Here is a 22,099-nt window from a genome sequence, read left to right as displayed (position 1 = left end):
TGCCGCAAGAGGTAATTTCTCTACTTAAATCACCATGCGTTGGAAGCGATCATGATGATCATGGTGATTGCCAGGACATCGACGAGGGGGAGGAGGACGATGAAAGAGAACTTCTACAGAAAGATCATGAACTTGATGTAATAGCCTCAGACGAAGAGTTTTTTTAAATTAATAAATAATAAGTTTAATTTTTTGGAAGTATAATAGCATAACAATGACATATGATAAATTTATTTTTAAATTTCATGACAAACTGTTTTGGACCATCATATATATCTTAATATGATTTCATTTTATTTGATTTTCTGTATATAATATCATAATATAATATAATTAAAAATAGATACTAGATAGATCACTTCTAAGAAGTTCGTTGACTTTAAATCTATATTATTTTTGATTAATTGGCTCCATGCGAAAAATTCTTGTTTTGTCTTGCCTTAACGTTATTATTATTTAAATAAAGCTTAGAAATAGTAATAGCCGAATCTATGTACATCACAAAATAAATCTCGAAAATGACTTTATATTAGAATACTTGTCATTAGGGTATTCAGCTTGCGGCGTGAGAAAAATTAATAAGGCAATGATTGTTGAGTGCTTGTGTCCGCACTTCGTGCCTGACGATATGACTTTTGCAACGAACTGTTTTCATATTTTTATTTATTTTATTAATTTTTAGTTTCTACTACGTATTATTATTTTTTATTAATTATTATTATGAAATATAATTTTTATTATTTATGAATAAAATTATTATTTTTTTATGAAATTAAAAAATAATTATTATTTTTATGAAATATTTATTTCATATTTATTTATTTATAATATAAATAAAATAAAAATAAAATATAAATATGTAAACGGTAGCTAATTCCAGCGGCGATTTTAACAAACGAATTTAAAAAATTTTAAAATTATAATAGTCAGGGAATTTTTATTTTATTTCATCATATTGCTACGAAATTGGCCACAACTCCAAATATGTAAATTCGTTTCTTCGATCAGAATTGATTTCGGCCCGAAAATCGTCTTCTAGCACAACACGCAACATATACGCATTCTCGTCTCTTGTTTTTACTCACACAAGCAAGCAAATTCTATTATTAGATTTCTTACGCTCTCAGCGTGAGCGAGCGGAAAGAGAGCAAATTTGGCCTTCACCAAAAAAGTGGCTGCATAGTGCCAAACGAATGTATGGCCGTTACGCATCTTGTTATTCTAGTGTCTTTGGTTTGACCACTGCGCTTGCAAGACGCAGCTGCGCAATGAGTTTGGTATATTGTGAGGTCATTCTTAGAATTTGACTACAACGTAGAATATGACTGGCGCCAAAGTAACGTTACGAGTGAGTCGACGGCGTTGTCGCGCTGTCGCCAAGTGTAGTTCAGCTAGCGCGTGTAAAGGATAGATCGATGCGTAGAAAATACGATCAGTTGCATACAGACGATCGCGCACGCAGGTTGGATTCGCTTCACTTGAAAAGTTTATTTGCCAATATGGAAGATCAGGCGCAAGAAAATGCCAACGCTGCGACATATATAATACTTAATGTAGTTGGAAACGCGTATAAAATAAAATAATTGCTAAAATCAAAAATCATCGAACGGCCTATTTTCACTACCTAGACGCTTCATTTGAGAAGGAAAAGAGTTTTCTTTTCCACATATTTATTTACGAATGTCGGGACGGCGCGAACGCCATTCCCGGCTAACAAAAATTACACGCACGAGTTATTCACATTAGGAATAATCGCAGAGGTCAACTCAGCCGAGGTGCAATGGCCAAGCCTCACTCCGGAGGAACCGCCTTCGTGATCACGGTTAACCTCTACGCCAGGTAAGTATGCTTTTCTCATCTCAGCATAGGGGTTTCCATGAGGGTGCAACTAGAACTAGTTGGGAATTATTGTGGTGGATATGAACAGAAACTCATTGAATCACTGAACTGAATTACACTGGAGTCAGAGGAATTCTAAAAAAACGACTAAAATCAATTCGCTGAAATGAATATCTTGGTCCTGTACGCTAACGTTGAAACCGTGCTTGTTCACCAAATCTTATATAAAATTTGATTCTGAGTCTGTTCTAATTATATTGATTTATTTTTACACAGTATTCTTCGCTTTGTATTATCATAATATATTGACTTGGAGAATCGCTCCGAACAGCCAATTCAGTGGAATTTAAGCCGCTCACAATTTAAATAACGGTTTGATTTGATTTTGCTTTCTTATTTTTCGGAAGAAGTTTAAGATCTCCCCTTGCACTCGCACTACCTGAGTGACGGGTATCTTATAGTCGAGGAAGTGGTATTGCTTCTTTTTAATTGGTTTTTACTTATCAGGAGGATCCAACTTTACAGTATGAAATAATACCCTTAAAATTTAATTTAAACAAGGTGTTCTCGTGTTACTTTCATTTATTGATATTTGAAATCTTAAACTTTATTAATAATAATAATGTTAATTACAGTAAGGTAATTTGAATTTCCACATTGTCTGAATGGGTTGCTAATCCTCATCCTTTGATTTACTATTACTGTGAATTGAATTGGGATTACTGTCTCCTCTGCTTTAGTTGGTTCATAGTTAATAAAACAATTTTAGCCGCCGTTTACAGAAGTTAACATTCGAATACTATTTCAATTGTCTCTTTTATTTTGATCTGTATTTTTTTGATTGGTTCAACAGCGACTGACTGCCGCGCTCTCTGCAGAGTGGCGAATCGATCAGTCGATAAGTTTCTCGATAATATTTGTATGTATGTATATAGTAAGGATGGGTGTATGAATGTATAAGCTTATGACTAGATTGGCTATGTATAGTTAGGTATGTATGACTAGGAATGTATGACTAAGAGTAAAGGAAGAGGGTAGAAGGAGCAGCCTACTACAACTCGGCCGTCCTGACAACTAAATCTCCCGATCGTAGGATTTTATAACAATTAACGTTTCTTAAAGCTAAGGGTCCGGTTTCTCATTTTATTCTTCTTAGTAGAGATACTTTTAAACGGTCTTAAACATTTTTTAGGTTTTCTTTTTTTCTTGTTTGTTTTCTTTGTTTTACAATTGCTTCATAAATTATACTTTCTATTTCGTACAGAGTTTCTTAAATTATACTTTCTATTTCGTACTGTTGTAGTTTATAATTTATATTTCCTTTCTTAATAAATAAATAAATAGTCAAGTTTGTGTTTGAGTTTTATGTTTTATATTTTAAGTTATTTTCAACTGCAACACCAGCACCACGACCTACTCACAGCAAAAAACGTACAAGAATGAGAAATCAAATAAAAAGTGTGGCCATTCATGTCAAATATAAAGTAGTGTTGTTTAACGTTATTTTTGTAGGTTGAATAGTATACTACCTTGATCAAAAAGTTCCCGGAATTTATTCAGAAAATTAAAAATACAAGATTATACATCAAAATCGATATTGTCCCCTTCAAAGTACTCCCCATCGACTGCAACGCACTTATGCCAGCGCTTGATCCAATCCTTGAAACATTTTTCATATTCAATTTGCGGTATGGCCATCAAAGCCATCTTCGATTTTTCCATGATTTCATCCCGGGTGCTGAAACGTGTTCCACGGAGCGGTTTCTTGAGTCGACCGAATAGGAAAAAGTCGCAGGGAGCCAAGTCAGGAGAATTCGGTGGTTGTTGAATGGTATTCGTTCCGTTTTTAGCCAAATGTTCACGGATAATGATGGCATTGTGCGATTCCATTCCATTCCAATTCCATTTTCAAAATAGTACAAAATCGAGAACACGCACAATCGTAGATGTACTCAATACGGCGTCACTTTTACAAGTGTCACACTATCAAGCTGAAAATTTTATAGAATGTCAATGAGGGTTGTGCCAACCTAAAAAAAAAAGAGAACTAAAATCGGGTGACTGAAAGCGCCACACGGTGGTGATTCCGGTAGTATTTCAAGGTAGTATTCCAACACGCCCCCTCAAAAATAACGTCTTTAATTAAAAACATAACAATAATATTCATTAGTAACTATCAAATGTGAGTGGTGTGCATTCTGGGAAGTGTTAACTGATCCAGCATTTGCTGCGAGGATACGGGGAAAACCCAGAAAAACCCGATCAGATCATTGTAACAAAATATGTTTACAGGAATTTAAATTTGAAAAATATATATAAAAATTTCATTCAGCATTCGATTGGTCGTCTTGCAGCAAACCCAATTTGTCTCGTAACTCCACAAATCTCGCAGCAGGCAACGGTTTTGTAAATATGTCAGCCAGTTGATTCTCTGTAGGAATATACTCAAGACAAATCACATTATTCTGAACTTGCTCTCTGGCAAAATGATATTTAATATCAATATGTTTAGCTCGTTTATGACATGAAGGGTTGTTTGCTATGCTAATACAGCCTTGATTGTCTTCGTAAATTTTAATGGGGTTTTCTAGTTTAATGTTAATACTAGTTAATAAAAATTTAAGCCATAGAGCTTCTCTCACGGCTTCAAATAGGGCCATATACTCAGCTTCAGTTGATGAGGCTGCTACTGAGTTCTGTCTCTTTGTATTCCAACAAATGAGATTAAAATCAAACATTTTGAATAAATACCCTGTTGTACTTTTTCTATCAATTTCACTACCACCCCAATCAGAATCCACATAACCAATAATTTTATTTTCAAATGCCAAGTTCTTTTTAAAAATCAATTTCATATCGATAGTGCCCTTCAAATATCTAAGAACTCTTTTTAAGTTCTGCCATAACTCGGAGTTATTTTTGCTACTATATCTGCTCAAGATATTTACTGCAGTAGTTAAATCTGGGCGTGTACAAAGCATTATGTACATTAAACATCCTATGAGGTTACGGCATGGGGTATTGCAGTCTTCATCTGAATTAAGTAATTCATAATTTATTTTACTAGGTAAAGGAGTACTAACTGCATTACAATTTTCCATGTTAAATTTACTTAAAATTTTTTTAAACATATGCAGATTGGCTTAAATAGATTTTATCTTCATGCATTTCTATCCTAATTCCAATAAAATGTTTTATTTCATTTAGGTCAGTCATCCTAAACTTTTCCATTAAATACCTTTTGAAGTTATTCATTCTTGTCATATCTCCTGTAGCTATAACCACATCATCTACATATAATAATACATATATGTTTTCATTGATGTTACCTTTGTCTAAAATATATATACAGCGATCAACTGAAGAGTTTACAAACTCACACTCTTTCAATGCTTGCTCAAATACTTCAAACCAGCATCTAGCCGCTTGCTTGAGTCCGTAAATTGCCTTATTCAATTTACACACATTGTCACTATTACACGATATACCTTGAGGAAGTCTCATATAAATTTCCTCTTTTAACGTGCCATTTAAGAAAGCTGTTTTTACATCCATTTGATGGACTTTCAAGTTATACTGTGTTGCTAATGACAATATAAATCGGAAACTTGAAATTCTAGCTACAGGAGCAAATGTCTCTTCATAGTCTATTTGGTATTTTTGAGTGAATCCTCGTGCAACCAATCTAGCTTTGTATCTAATTGGATTTCCAAGTTCATTATATTTAACAGAAAATACCCATCTGCTATCTACAATATTTTTGTTTTCAGGCCTTTTTGTAATTGTCCAAGTATTATTAATTTTATGAGCATTTAACTCTGTATTGATGGCTTCTTCCCAAGAAGATTTATCATCCCTATATTGAATTTCATCAAATGAATTTGGGACATCGTTAAATATAGTGTGAGCATTTAGAACAACTTTATTTAGACTATTATCCTCTTCATTATAGGATATCTGAGGCTTAGTCTTTAATCTCTCACTTCTTCTATTAATAATTTCTATGCCATCATTTTTAGTTGGATTATCAATTCCAATTTCTTTTAAGTGCTCTGCTGTTTCACTTTCCCTACTCTCATTCGGGTTGCCTGATCCCTTACTTTCATTCAGGTGATCATCTCGCTTTCTTTTCTTACTCTCATTCAGAAAATATTTATTACTTTCCTTACTATCTTTCAGGAATTGTATGTTGTCGCATTCCTTACTCTCATTCGGGATTTCTGTTTGTATTATTTTCCTACTGTCATTTGGAAAATTTTTATTTTCACTTTCCTTACTATCTTTCAGGAATTGTATGTTGTCGCATTCCTTACTCTCATTCGGGAATTCTGTTTGTATTATTTTCCTACTGTCATTCGGAAAATTTTTATTTTCACTTTCCTTACTATCTTTCAGGAACACTGTTTCAAATTTAACAGCTCTAGAATTAACCATATTGGTTTCATCGACAACAACATCTCTTGCGACAATAAATTTTTCATTTACAGCATCCCACAACTTAAAACCATTGGGTTCATAGCCCACAAAAATACTTTTAAATGATTTATCATCAAACTTTCCTTGTTTGTTTTTAATATGCACATAAACAGTTGCACCAAACACTCTCAAATGTTTTAAGTATGGCTTCTTATTGTGCCACATCTCATATGGGGTCTTTGAACTATCAACAAGTGCTCTGCTAGGAATTCTGTTGATTAAATAAGTAGCAGTTAATACTGCTTTGCCCCAAAAGTTTTTATTTAGTTTTGCACCACTAACCATGGTTCGAGCTTTTTCCGTAATGGTTCTTATCATTCTCTCAGAAACACCATTTAACTGAGGTGTATGTGGCACTGTTAAGTGATAAGAAATTCCTTTCTTAACACAAAATTGTCTCATCTCATTTGACAAGTATTCTCTACCATTGTCAATGTAATAAATACACAACCTTTAAATTAAAATGAGCTTCACTCTTGGCTACAAAATCTTGAAACATGCTAAACACATCAGATTTATATTTAATTAAATAAGTTACACAATAATGTGTAAACTGATCAACAAAGATCATAAAATAATTTTTATCATCTAAAGTAACTGGAGTAATAGGCCCACAGACATCTGAGTGTACTACAAAAAGTGGTCTTTTAATATGGGTCTTATCTTTCAATTGTTTAAAAGGAAGTCTTGCCTTTTTACCATTTAAACAGGGTTCACAAATTTCACATGATAACTCTAAGTTGTTTAGAAGACTTTGATCACTAAACATATTCTTTCGTTTTATTTCTAATAATTTGCCATCGCTTATATGGCCAAACCTCTCATGCCATAAACGAAAATTATTTTTATGCTTAGCATTTATAGAATATGCTTGAAAATTGATCACAGGTACATTGTTTAACATACCTGAATTTTTGACAACCATTAACCCATTTTTCGAAATGGTTACACCGCTTTTGTCAAATTCGATCGACATTCCTGCCTCTTGGAGACACTTTACGGACATAAAATTACCAGCAGCTTCCTTACAAAAGAGTACATCCTCCAGTGTAATCTCATGGTCATTCCGTAGTCGGACAATACCACGCTTAGTGGCATAAATAAATTCGCCTTGCTTGGCCACTGCAATCTTAAGTGGAGGCACAACCTCCACACTGTCGGTATACAGCGACTCATCATTTATAAGATGGTCACTAGCACCAGAATCAAGGACAAACCCGCAGTTATCCATCACTGAAGTATTATTCACTTCTTTTACCATAAACGCAATGCCGTGTGATGTTGCAGTTTGAACTTGTTTTTCATTTTCATTTTCTTTATTTTTATTATTTAATATTCTTTTATAATGGAAGCAGTCTTTTTTAATGTGGCCTTCTCTGCCACAGTGGTGACACTTGACTTTATACTTTGAATTTCCCTTGAATATTTTCTTTGGTTTAGTTACCCGATTTTTAAACAAATTATTTTTATAAGTGTTATTTTTGTTGTGCACGATCGCGTTCATAACTTTCTTGCTTGTATCGTTGTGGTAGATGAGAAATTTTATCCATCTCTTCTATTTTTGCACCAGCTGCCAACAATTCACTTATAAGTTCGTCAAAAATATGAAAATGGCTTAATAGTGACATCTCACACGATAGCTTCAGAGAAAGCAAACGTTTTCGCAGCGCCAGTTGCGACGCCAAACTTTTTCGTTCATAAACGGCGTCCAAATTCTCAAGAATCTGACGCGCCGTAATGTCGCTTGTTGCGAAATTTAAAAACGAGTCGCTTAGGTACTCTATTATTGTACTTTTTGCACAACGCTCTGCCTTTTTCCAGGAGTCATCTACCTCGTTAGGCATTAAACCATCAACTACTTTAAGTAAATCTTGCTCGGCTAAAAGAGCCCTAATTCTAAATTTCCAAATCGCGTACTTCTCGCCATCAAACGGCTTAATATTACGTTTAGCCTTGTCCATTTTTCACTCAAATTCTGAGAAGGAATTAATTTCACAAAAATGTGAAAAAAATGCTATTTCACAATTTATTTTCACAATCTTTAATTCACAATTTAATTGTTTATTAGGCATGGACTGGGCCCATAACCTGTTGTAGTTTATAATTTATATTTCCTTTCTTAATAAATAAATAAATAGTCAAGTTTGTGTTTGAGTTTTATGTTTTATATTTTAAGTTATTTTCAACTGCAACACCAGCACCACGACCTACTCACAGCAAAAAACGTACAAGAATGAGAAATCAAATAAAAAGTGTGGCCATTCATGTCAAATATAAAGTAGTGTTGTTTAACGTTATTTTTGTAGGTTGAATAGTATATTCCAACACGTACAGAGTTTCTTAAATTATACATTCTATTTTGTACAGAGTTTCTTAAATTATACTTTCTATTTTGTACAGAGTTTCTTTATGCTGTTGATTAACGATTTTATTTTCTAACGATTTCGGACTAATAGTTGCATTTTTTAACGATTTTGGACTAACAATTTCATTTTCTAACGATTGTGAACTAACAATTTCATTTTCTAACGATTTTGGACTTACAATTGCATTTTCTAACGATTGTGAACTAACAATTTCATTTTCTAACGATTTTGGACTAACAATTGCATTTTCTAACGATTGTGAACTAACAATTTCATTTTCTAACGATTTTGGACTAACAATTGCATTTTCTAACGATTTTGAACTAACAATTTCATTTTCTAACGATTTCTCAGGACTATCATTTTCAGTATACATTGATCTTTTGTTTATTTCCATGGGTTTTCTCGAAGCAATCATTCCCAAGGTGTACGGGTATAATTATTAGTTGAAACGCTCTTCCTTGTGGGACATTGTGCCACCAGGTGTCCAAGTTGTGCACAGGCGTGGCACGAACCTGGTTCACGTTTGGGCTTCTTGCAGATGTCAGCTTTGTTCAGTTTCTTGAATTACAGTTTGCGCATCGTATGGCATCTTTGTAGTCGGTTGGCTGTACAGGTGGCTCCCTCCGAGCTGGCAAACGGATGTTCAAAAATGCGCGTAGCATCTCCGATGGAGTAGGGAAGCATTGGATCCGTGCTTGGGTACGGAAATTTTGCAGCGGTATGCCCTCTATCACCTGGTCCAGTAGTTCGTCGTCGTCGATGTTTATCCCGTTTGAGAGAGCCATCTTCTGATCGTAATAACTGCAGAAATTCTCCTCAGTTTTCCACTTGCGACTCTCGAGTTTTCGCCGGATCTCAGCCTTGGATGATTGCTCGCCAAAAGTCAATGACAATTGATCAAGCAAATTGTCAATTGGTTCGATCAATCGAGCAGGGTGCGCATGTAACCAGACTTGCGCGTTTCCTTTAAGTTTAGTGATGAGTAAGATGCGTAAATGGTTGTCATCGATGTTGAAAGTGCGTGCGATATTTTTGACCACTGTTATCCAGGCACGCGCGCAAGTTTTCCCATCGTAATCGGTTATCGTCTCTTTGGCGAGAGCGAGAACATCAACTGGAAAACGCTGGCTCCCCGCTCTCTCGTTGGATCGCTGCGGCGAGTGAAATGTTGTGTTCTCTTTTGTGGCGCCAGCCTGCGTAAACTGCGCCGTCTGGATAACGGAACTAACTGTAGCCTTGCTTTGCTCTGGTTGTTGTTGTTCTTGGAACTGCAAGCTCGATCGTGTTCCGTTAAGCATTGCCTTCGCTTCTGCTAGCTCTGCGCGTAGTTGCTGTAGATCGAACATGTTTGTCTCCCTCTCACTGCCAGTTTCGGTTGATTCTTTTCTGTTCATCGCATTCACACTTACGTGATCGGTGTTAATTTCACAATTCTGGAAATCCAGTGAAGAAAAAATGTCGTTTCTTGGTGGAGCGTTTTTCTGGGGGTGCTCCGGTGGACAATCGCCCCGAACTGCCGTTGGGATGTCTTGCAGCCTCGCGATTAATTCGGCTTTTGTGCCCTCCGTATTTTGGCCCAGAATACGTAGCCAATCTTTTAGAGTTGTCAGCGAAAAGTCGTTCAGGATGATTTTATCGTCCATTTTGGATTATTAATCCCACTTCTGAGATTTTAGCCGCCGTTTACAGAAGTTAACATTCGAATACTATTTCAATTGTCTCTTTTATTTCGATCTGTACTCTAGCTTGGTTCAACAGCGACTGACTGCCGCGCTCTCTGCAGAGTGGCGAGTCGATCAGTCGATAAGTTTCTCGATAATATTTGTATGTATGTATATAGTAAGGATGGGTGTATGAATGTATAAGCTTATGACTAGATTGGCTATGTATAATTAGGTATGTATGACTAGGAATGTATGACTAAGAGTAAAGGAAGAGGGTAGAAGGAGCAGCCTACTACACAATATGCCGCTATATAGTAATTTTTTCATATATAAGGTTAACATGATGCTCAGAGCATCATCATCTCCGCAATCCATCCAACACAAAGTGCCAAAAAGTGGAGGGTTTATAGCAAAAGGAACAGCAATTCGCATTCAACAGAAAACAAGATTAAGAGTCGATTGTAAACGCTTAAGAACTAACTAAATCAATTGCCGCAGCCAACACACAGTGGAACCTAGAGAGTACATAGCGTGGCAAATGGCAGTTATGAGGTGTTTTCATCTAACTTTACACTGAGAAAAGACCCCGCTCATATAACGGGGCAGAAGAAGAATTGGGTGGGATGGTTCGTTTCCATTTCTGCCAGTCCGATGAAGAGTGGTAGCTGCTTGGCGCCAAAGATTTAATGAATGAATGAACTTGAAGTCAACATTTTCACAGTAAGCGTGTCCGAGCACAACAGGTTCAACTCCACTAAAGGCATAGTGTATTCAGGAATTTTTTTTTTTTTATAATACTAACTAATTCTATTTATTAAGGTTTCAAAAGGAATCGTTCAGTAATCCTCTGAACTTAACCTAATGTGTGATAAAGATAAATGAAACCAAGTATTATCTTAATTATAAAGTACAAAAGAAAGAAAAATCTAGTCTAGTTATCAATTACTTAAAATGAAATATGTTATGTTATCCTCCGGGTAAGGAGATCGCTGGGATGTACCCTCTTCAGTCTTCGGAGGGAGATGGGATCAGCTATGATAGTTGCTAGTCGGTTCGGGTGGGCCATAAGCCTGTCGGGATAACGGCTGCTGTGGAAATTAATCTGATCCCCAAGAAGGGTAACTTTCAGATCTCTTTCGATGACCATGTTCGTCACGTACCAGGGGAGCCCAGTGCCGCAGTGCGAACTAGCATTGGTGATAGGGCTTCCATCGAAGGTCAGAACTGTGCAGGTTCCGGGTCGCAGGGAAAAAGTTACACAGGCTGACTTTGAGGAGTTAATGGCCACATTCCATTTGGCAGTCCATTTTTCGATTGCGTGCAGCCATTCCTGGACTGCGTTGGAGGCAGTTTGCAGTGAAGGATGAGACGCCAGCATGGCAGTGTCATCGGCGTAAGTGGCCAGGAGCAGCTGAGCCGGGGGGAAGCTCCTCAAAAAGTTATCAAAGAAGAGATGTTTCTTTTACAAAACACCATCGAAAACAGAACTGATAAAGTTTGCCTCACCTTCGAACTCTGTTCCGACTGTTTGACTGCGCGACCGCGTCCTGACACACAGTGTTTGTTGATGTTTATGTTTGTAAAAACAGAATAAAAAGATCTTAAAACATATCTTATAGTCGAGCGTCCCAACTATCAAATGCCCGTTACTCAGCTAGTGTGAATGCGAACAGAAATTTCATAATTTTTCTTATATATCGATAGGTATTGGGGAATAATAAGAGAACCAATTTTAAAATTGTCCCAAAGTGTGGGCGTGACCGGTTCGGCGGCTTTTGGGCGTTAGAGTGGGCGTTGCAAAAAGTTTTTTGGCAAATCGATTGAAATTTACACGACTAATACAGATGTGAAAAAATATCAACACGTTTTTCAAAACAGTGGGCGTGGCAATTTTGTGGGCGTTAGGCGTGGAAAAAGGGGCTTTAAAATCTGTATGCTGAATCTCAACCTCTTAGTTTTTATAGTTCCTGAGATCTCGACGTTCATACGGACAAACGGACATTGCTAGATCGACTCTGCTCTTGATCCTGATCAAGAATATATATAATACTTGATGTAGTTGGAAACGCGTATAAAATAAAATAATTGCTAAAATCAAAAATAATCGAACGGCCTATTTTCACTACCTAGACGCTTCATTTGAGAAGGAAAAGAGTTTTCTTTTCCACATATTTATTTACGAATGTCGGGACGGCGCGAACGCCATTCCCGGCTAACAAAAATTACACGCACGAGTTATTCACATTAGGAATAATCGCAGAGGTCAACTCAGCCGAGGTGCAATGGCCAAGCCTCACTCCGGAGGAACCGCCTTCGTGATCACGGTTAACCTCTACGCCAGGTAAGTATGCTTTGCTCATCTCACCATAGGGGTTTCCATGAGGGTGCAACTAGAACTAGTTGGGAATTATTGTGGTGGATATGAACAGAAACTCACTGAATCACTGAACTGAATTACACTGGAGTCAGAGGAATTCTAAAAAAACGACTAAAATCAATTCGTTGAAATGAATATCTTGGTCCTGTACGCTAACGTTGAAACCGTGCTTGTTCACCAAATCTTATATAAAATTTGATTTTGAGTCTGTTCTACCGCTAGCAGATCGCGAACTGAATCTTAAAATAAAGCTAATCGTAAACTCGAACCCTCTTAACTATCTTGACTATTATTTGGAGAACCACAGCATGTTGGTTGTCATATCAAGGTGAGGTATGCGGCAGCGAGTGCCGAGAACCCTGATGCAAGTGCAACTTGCGTTAACTGGCGCCCGAACAGGGACCGGCAATGTCCGGCCGATAAAAGTGATACGAAAAAATTGTGGAAATTTGTGCGTAAAAATAGTGGTGGTGTGCATAAGTCAGATTAAGATCTGAAATCGATAAAAGAAAAAGAAGTGTTGCGTGAGCTGTGTATAAAATGATAAAATAGCAATTACCCGCTGCCGGGGGGAACTACGCCCATCCCGGGGCGCAACAAATATTGCATAATTCAATAAAAGGTGTAAAATTTCTAAAATAAAAATGTAAACCTATGTTGCGCCAAGACCTAATTTAAATTAATAAAACAACGACCCGCTACCGGAGGACGCCACGTCGTCCATGCCGAGCGCAAAAGTTGTACGATACCTATAACATAATTAAAACACGATCAACCCACTGCGGCGGTACGGCTTGTGAGAAAATTTTTTTTTTTTTCTCTCCTTGCCAATTCGCGAGTGCAAAAGATTGTGTATAATAAACCAATAATTAACCATTGCAGCAGATTACCTGCGGCAGTACGAGTAATATGAGCGCCCAGAGTGATAAGGTGGTGTGTGGCAGCTTGTTGGATACGTTAAGTGGTGTGGAATGCACCCAAAAAAAAACCGCCCAACAAGTTGTGTGGCGGCCGTACCTTAGTAGGCAACCAGCCAAAAGGGATACTACGGAACCACCGTGCCCAGTGCCGAAATAAATTAGAGGTCATCAATTAAAAACTGTAACAGCACGCACGCAAGGAAAAAATATTGCAAAATGGAATAGCGCACAAAAATTGTATAAACACATGCACAACACCACAATTCAAAGGAAAACAAGTATAGTACAATTTCCCCAATTTCCCGAAACGAAATGAATAAAAATTCTCTACAATACACTAATTCACCTTTTTTCACTTATCCCAATAGAATATTCATGCTGTAGGGGTACAACCTAAACGACGAAAACTAATAAAAAGCATACAAGGGTGAGTGAAATATTTCATTAAACTTTATTGCCATATTTGCTAAATTTAGAGAAATAAAGAAAAAGCAAAGAAGAACAGATATTCTTTTTTATCGGGTTAAAACCGTTGTCTCACATTTCCGTAAAGTAACAGTTAAAACCAGATCAGGAAAAATTTTCCACAAATCTGATCTAAGAAATTGAGACGTGGTTTTCACATTTAAAAAAGAAACGCGAAAAAGAATAACGAAAGTAATAAAAGTAAGTTGTGGCAGCTAATGAAATATTCTTTTTTTATTCTATTTTATCCTATAAAAAAAAAAAAAAAAAAAAAAAAAAAAAAGAAAGAAAATGAGTTAAGAAATACAAAAAGAAATACAAAAAAAATTATAAAAAAATAATATAAAAAAATACAGATTATAAGAAATAAGAAATAAGAAATATAAAAAAATAAAAATATAAGTACACAAAATGTACCGTACCCCCACACACTACGTAGTCTTAGAACAACTTAGACGACCAGATATTTACGAATTGTCTTTTTGTAAGCGCGATTTCTGCATGCGGCGCAAATCCCGCTCACTGGACTGGCTGGGGTCGGCTTGGAAATGGGTAGCTGGATCTCCAGATGCTGCTGATTGGAACGCCGTCTTGGCCGCGCAAGCGACGGCTTCGAGGAACTGCAAAAACTGGAGGAGGCTAGCTGTATCCCTCGGCTACTGAAGGGCGGCCAGGCCAAATGCTCATATCAAAGAAGTAACCAACGAGTGGTTAAGCAAGTCGACGATGGAATGCTCCTCCTGACCAACTTCAACGGAACTCTAAGAACGGCTGCAAAGAACTACGACCTGATCGGCTCCTTTATCATCCAATTCGACAATGAGACGATAATGGTCAACGGTCAAAACTATTCCAGTTACTCGGTCAGTCATCTAATGGCGATGCCGGCCGTGTTGAGCCACATAACGGCCAGCAACTTTCAACTTTCTCTGGAATACGTCCACGACGTGAGCATGAAGAATTTGGAAAAGATGTCCAACATGGCGAGTGAGCTACTAGCCTCTCTTCTCACCGAGGCGTCACTCGCAATCTGCATATTCCTAGGCTTTTATTTCCTATGGAAGAAGCTGATGTCCACCAAAGGCATGCCCGATGTCCGCGAGATTGCCGCAAACTTAGAAGCATTGGGCCAAACCGAGCTGAACAAGGCTCACTAATCTGCGGGACGCAGATCTTGAGGGGGGAGGAGTTAAGAACCCTCTTCTTGCGCTCTTCGTCAGGACTCACCAGCGCTCGGCTCTCGTGTTTTCGGGCCCCGTCAGCAGGCGACTCGGGGCCTGTCTAGTAACATGTTTGTGTATGTGTGCATTCGGAACAAGTGCCGTTGGTCGCACTCAGGGTGGGGTAGAGGGGTCAACGGGGGAAGCGTATATAAAAGCAGCGGGGCGGGAGAAGAGGAGCCAGTCTCGAACGGACACATAACGGAACCGCTAGCAGATCGCGAACTGAATCTTAAAATAAAGCTAATCGTAAACTCGAACCCTCTTAACTATCTTGACTATTATTTGGAGAACCACAGCATGTTGGTTGTCATATCAAGGTGAGGTATGCGGCAGCGAGTGCCGAGAACCCTGATGCAAGTGCAACTTGCGTTAACTTATATATATATACATTACATACATATATACATTAAGAGTACAGGCCTTTTTCAACCTTTTCTACTTAGAAATATGTTTTATACAGAAGATAAATTGGGATTAATCATTGATTATAATGAGGGGAAAATTTTAGTACAAAAAACCCCCATAAAGAAACATTAATATATAAACTTAAAACTAATAATTTCAATCTATCTTAAAAACTAGACTTATATCTTACAATAATATTAAACATTTTGAAGGTGTAAATAATTAGAATTAATGTTTCTATTTACAAAGTTGGTGTGTAATTTGGCCAATCTCTCTGAGGCCAGTTCAATCCCAGCTAAGTTGTGCAACTCCACAGTAGAGTAATGCCACGGAAGATTAAATATCATTTTTAATATTTTGTTTTGTGCCACCTGGATTTTATAAATATGAACATTAGCAACAAACCGGGGCCCCGTAAAAAATTGTTGACTGAAAAATAGATCTAAATAAGTACATTTTATTTTCTATGCTTAGTCGAGAATTTCTATTTATAATATGTTGAATGTGATCTGAAAAATTAAGCTTTTTATCTAATATGACTCCTAAATATCGGACATTGTTTTCCCAATTTATGTCCACTTGGTTAAGAGATATACTGTTCGTTGGGATATAAATATTTTTCCATTTTCTTGTAAAAAATATAGCTTGAGTTTTGTCTGAATTTACAAGAATTTTCCATTTATTGAAATATGCCACAAGGGTATTAAAAGCTACTTGAAGAGAATTTGTAATATTACTTGCAAGGGTTCCAGTGCAAAGAATTGCAGTATCATCTGCAAAAATTGATGCAGTACATCCATTTAAGGCAGGGAAATCAGAGGTGAATATATTGTACAAAAGTGGGAAAAGACAAGATCCTTACGGACAGCCTGCACTTAAGTTATATATTCGAGATTGATAATCACATATATATACAGCAAAGGAGCGGTTACTGAGGAAACTTCTTATTATTTTAATAATTTTAGGCGGAAAATGTAAAAGATTCAATTTGTAAACAAGACCTTCATGCCAAGTAGAATCGAAGGCCGCTTTAATATCTAGTAAGACCATGCCTTTGGATTTGGATCTACTAAAGTTCGACTTAACAATTTTTTTAATTCTATAAAGAGGGTGTGCAGTATTGTGTTCAGGACGAAAACCAAACTGCTGGGAAGGAAGTATATCATTGTTTTCAGTAAAGTCGAAAATCCTTTTTTTGATAACTTTCTCAAGAACTTTACTAACCGAAGAGAGCAGACTTATGGGTCTATAAGATGTGGGACACTCTGGGGCTTGTTCGTTTTTAAAAAGGGGTTTAACCTTGGAGTGTTTCCATTTCTGTGGAAAATAACCTAAGCGAAGGCAACCATTAATAATCAAGGTTAAATACTTTACCCCTTTTTTAGGGAGAGCTTTCAAACACATGTTGTCAATGTTGTCAAGACCAGGAGATTCTTTTAATTTGAGGTTAAGGACCGAAGAAATTTCTTGATAGTCCGACAAGTACAACTCCTCATTTACAGACGACGAGTCAAATGATGTCATAAAGTTAGTGACCTCAGATATTGTTATAGGATCACTTAGATTGTTTGAATGGCAATGATTCAAGGCGATTATTGATGCCAATAGTTCGGCTTTTTGTTCAGCTGTTGCAAAATTTTGTTGGTTTTGTCTTAAAATTGGAATGCTGGTATTTTTCTTCTTTATAACTTTTGATAGTTTCCAAAAGGAGGAAGAATTTTTTTCGAGCGAGGATAAAAGGTTATTCCAATGCTCATTTCTAAGTTTGGATAACTTGCAATTGATAAGTTGGCTGAGCCATCTAACTAGAACCAGATCAGCTCTGTTTCTGTGTTGATTTCTCCGCATAATTAGTGATAATATGTTGAGGAGAATAGCTTTTTTAACAAATCGAATTTCTTTTTTCGGAATGGAGAGTTCTTTTGCTGTAAGGATGACTGAGTTGAAATGTGTTATTAACCTGTCTATGTCAGCTTGTGTTTGAATGGAAATGGATTCGCATTCTGGAATTAATTGGTTGATAACTCTACCAAAAATAATCCAATTTGCGTTTGTAATATCAAAAAAATATTTTTTGATTCTGGTGAAGTTTGATTGAAGAGAAGTTTGGACTGGGAGGTGATCTGAGCCCAGATCATTGACTGCTATAGTATAGTTTAATGATTGGAAGCTATTTGTTATAAAAATATCAAGTGTAGAGGATTGACTTCTACTACTCGCTGGCAAATAGGAGTGTTGGTCAGGAAAATGAACTGACAAGCCACGTGACATTAAAAACTCATTTAGTATTGAACCCCAAGCGTTGGCTCGGTTACAACCCCAAAGTCTATGCCTGCAATTAAAGTCGCCTTCTAACACAAAGTTTCCCGAATGTGTACACAATAGTCGAATATCATTTGAAAATATTTGCTTATTTGCAGAATTATGTTAGAAATTTGCAAGCCAGTGAGGTTATCACTTCAAATTGATCTGCCTTGGATTTGCAGTTTCTTAAACTTCTAAAAAAACTTCAAATTTTAAGAACTTAATTTCCTCTAAAGAGAAAAGCTCTTCACCCGTATTTGACATTACATTTGGTTTAACCCAGGTGGCGTTTGGATTTAAAATAGATTGATTAAGAGTGTTTGGAAAATTTTTATTATAGTCCAGCTGCGGAGGCTTAGAAATAAAGTTAGCTTTTGGTCTTACTCGATTTGACTGGAATTGAGATCTAACATTAACATAACTTAACCTGCTAGGGCAGCCGGGGTCGTTAGATTTGTGCGGGCCATTACAATTGGCACATTTGACAGCAGCTCCTTCCGGGCATTCAGTAGTTTTGTGGTTTCCTGACAGATTGAACAGTATGATTTGACTGCGCATTGGCTTGATCCATGTCCAAACATCTGACAATTGTAGCATTGGGTGATTTGGTTGCTATTTCTCCTTTGATATTCCCATTTTACTTAAACATAATTTATGACGGAGTATGATTTTCTGAGCTCATTAAGCGAAACTGATTTTTTTGTGAAATAGATCACATAAAAGATTACAACTGAGTTATTGGGTCGCGTTCGCTTTACGCGCTTAACATCGAGGCATTGTAGGCCTAAACCAATGATATCAGTTTTTAGAGAACTAGGGTCCATATCATCAAGTCCAAAAAGTAGCACCTTGTAGGGTTTAACATTTTTATCAGCGTAGGAGAGTAATTCAAATTTCCCCTTTAATGAAGGATTCATAGTCTTTTATGTCCATACAGAAAAGTTTAATTCCAATAGACATTTTTTAATAGAGTATTTGGAGCAATTAATTGATTTGCAAAAGTTATGCAGTTGCTCCACTGAGCATTTAAGCACAGTTATTGGAGAAATGTAAACTTTGTTTTTGGTGATCTTATCAGTGTTTTCATTTTCTTCTTTGCTCAACTGAGTTTGAAGCGGAGAATAATAGTTTGCATTGACATAGGACTGCTGCCCCGTGTGTTGTTTTTTCAACTTCTTTCTGACTGCTTTAGGTGACATAACGGTGTCAACAGATAACAATCTCTTTTTTTGTTTTGTTTTGCTTTGTCTTTATTTTTCGTTGCTTAGAATTTGATGCGTACGTGGGTGCTTTCAGGCTGAGAGCTTACACAAGACTGAGTAAGGTTATTTGAATTTCCACATTGTCTGAATGGAATCCTCATCCTTTGATTTACTATTACTGTGAATTGAATTGGGATTACTGTCTCTTCTGCTTTAGTTGGTTCATAGTTAATAAAACAATATGCTGCTATATAGTAATTTTTTCATATATAAGGTTAACATGATGCTCAGAGCATCATCATCTCCGCAATCCATCCAACACAAAGTGCCAGAAAGTGGAGGGTTTATAGCTAAAGGAACAGCAATTCGCATTCAACAGAAAACAAGATTAAGAGTCGATTGTAAACGCTTAAGATCTAACTAAATCAATTGCCGCAGCCAAGACACAGTGGAACCTAGAGAGTACATAGCGTGGCAAATGGCAGTTATGAGGTGTTTTCATCCAACTTTACACTGAGAAAAGACCCCGCTCATATAACGGGGCAGAAGAAGAATTGGGTTGGGATGGTTCTTTTCCATTTCTGCCAGTCCGATGAAGAGTGTGTAGTAGGCTGCTCCTTCTACCCTCTTCCTTTACTCTTAGTCATACATTCCTAGTCATACATACCTAACTATACATAGCCAATCTAGTCATAAGCTTATACATTCATACACCCATCCTTACTATATACATACATACAAATATTATCGAGAAACTTATCGACTGATCGACTCGCCACTCTGCAGAGAGCGCGGCAGTCAGTCGCTGTTGAACCAAGCTAGAGTACAGATCGAAATAAAAGAGACAATTGAAATAGTATTCGAATGTTAACTTCTGTAAACGGCGGCTAAAAGTGGTAGCTGCTTGGCGCGAAAGATTTAATGAATGAATGTACTTGAAGTCAATTTAAGTCAACATTTTCACAGTAAGCGTGTCCGAGCACAACAGGTTCAACTCCACTAAAGGCATAGTGTATTCAGGAAGCTCCTCAAAAAGTTATCAAAGAAGAGAAGATACTCAGGTTCTTTTACAAAACACCATCGAAAACAGAACTGATAAAGTTTGCCTCACCTTCGAACTCTGTTCCGACTGTTTGACTGCGCGACCGCGTCCTGACTGCGCGACTCGCGCCCGTACTCTCCTGGACTGACTGCCTCGATTATTTATTTTTGTAAAAACAGAACAAAAAGATCTTAAAACATATCTTATAGTCGAGCGTCCTGACTATCAAATGCCCGTTACTCAGCTAGTGTGAATGCGAACAGAAACACGTTTTTCAAAACTGTGGGCGTGGCAATTTTGTGGGCGTTAGGCGTGGCAACATGGGTCTTTAGAATCTGTATGCTGAATCTCAACCTCTTAGTTTTTATAGTTCCTGAGATCTCGACGTTCATACGGACAAACGGACATTGCTAGATCGACTCTGCTCTTGATCCTGATCAAGAATATATATAATACTTGATGTAGTTGGAAACGCGTATAAAATAAATTAATTGCTAAAATCAAAAATCATCAAACGGCCTATTTTCACTACCTAGACGCTTCATTTGAGAAGGAAAAGAGATTTCTTTTCCACATATTTATTTACGAATGTCGGGACGGCGCGAACGCCATTCCCGGCTAACAAAAATTACACGCACGAGTTATTCACATTAGGAATAATCGCAGAGGTCAACTCAGCCGAGGTGCAATGGCCAAGCCTCACTCCGGAGGAACCGCCTTCGTGATCACGGTTAACCTCTACGCCAGGTAAGTATGCTTTCCTCAGCTCAGCATAGGGGTTTCCATGAGGGTGCAACTAGAACTAGTTGGGAATTATAATGTCACTATGGTGTCGTGTATTTTCCCCATGCAAGTTATCTGCATTAGCAGACTTGCGCTGTAGGATCCTAAGAAGTGTGAAAGCGTGAAGCGTGAGCAATGTACTGTTTAAAATGTTCCTCAATTTTCATAAATTTTATTTCATTTTTGGAACACACTTTAAATATATAAAATGTTTTGTTTTTTCTTCGTTTTATTTTTAGTCTTGCCAATTTCTATCGGTAAAACAAAATACACTTTGGACACTCCCCTCCTTAAACTCCTTAAACTGGATTTGATTTCTCTTCTAATTGGGCGTTCATGTTTCCATTGAAGGTGCGTTAGGCCTTCTTATTATGATTCCTGATCTTTTTATTCCACCAAGGGACATTGTGGTGGGGTTTTGTAGGTTTTGTTTGTGGGAAGCTTTTGTATGCGCCTTGAAGGACGATTTTGCTTATGTTCTGTGATTCTTGGAAAAGTGGGTTGTCTGCCCATTATTCAGGATAATGAAGCCGTGGTATAAATCTCCCAAGAGTTTTTCCTCTTCTGTTAGTTGTTGGGGAGCCCCAGCAGCAATTCCAGCTGTTAAAGTCCTGTACATTTCTATCCATTTGAAAAGATGTTTGCCACGCCCACGAGCCGCCAAAGGCTTTTACGCCCGTTTTATTGTTAGTCTCGGCAATTTCTATAAAGAACCAAACACATTTTTGTCACACCCTTTCTAACGCCCACAAACAGCCCAAAACTGCGACGCCTCCCACTTTTGAAAATCATTTTGATTTATTTTTATTATATTATTTGTCTAGCTGAGTAATGGGTATCTGATAGTCAAGATACTCGACAATAGCGTTTTATATGGTTTAAAATGTTTAAAGCCTGAAGAAGGAAGCATTTCAGCATGGAATGACCATCAATAGAGCATATTACATAGAATTCTTAGACAGTTTGAAGGACGAAATCGCCCGTGTTACAAGTGGGTGAAAACGATGACAAAAACCCATGAAATGGGCTT

General features: G+C 37.2%; 3 non-coding genes across 3 annotated transcripts; all 3 read right to left on the bottom strand.

Moving 5' to 3' along the window:
• Positions 1-1,682: 1,682 nt before the first annotated feature.
• On the bottom strand, positions 1,683-1,847 carry LOC120285104. Its single transcript, XR_005544417.1, has one exon. It is a non-coding gene; the product is annotated as a U1 spliceosomal RNA (small nuclear RNA).
• Positions 1,848-12,532: 10,685 nt separating this feature from the next.
• Positions 12,533-12,697, bottom strand: LOC120285103. Its single transcript, XR_005544416.1, has one exon. It is a non-coding gene; the product is annotated as a U1 spliceosomal RNA (small nuclear RNA).
• Positions 12,698-20,876: 8,179 nt separating this feature from the next.
• Positions 20,877-21,041, bottom strand: LOC120285124. The gene has a single exon (XR_005544437.1). It is a non-coding gene; the product is annotated as a U1 spliceosomal RNA (small nuclear RNA).
• Between the last annotated feature and the right edge of the window lie 1,058 nt (positions 21,042-22,099).

This window comes from Drosophila simulans, chromosome 3R (genome assembly GCF_016746395.2).
Source record: "Drosophila simulans strain w501 chromosome 3R, Prin_Dsim_3.1, whole genome shotgun sequence".
Taxonomy (NCBI): domain Eukaryota; kingdom Metazoa; phylum Arthropoda; class Insecta; order Diptera; family Drosophilidae; genus Drosophila; species Drosophila simulans.
The sequence above is the reverse complement of the archived record's forward strand: the minus strand, read 5'-3'. Positions and strand labels throughout refer to the sequence as shown.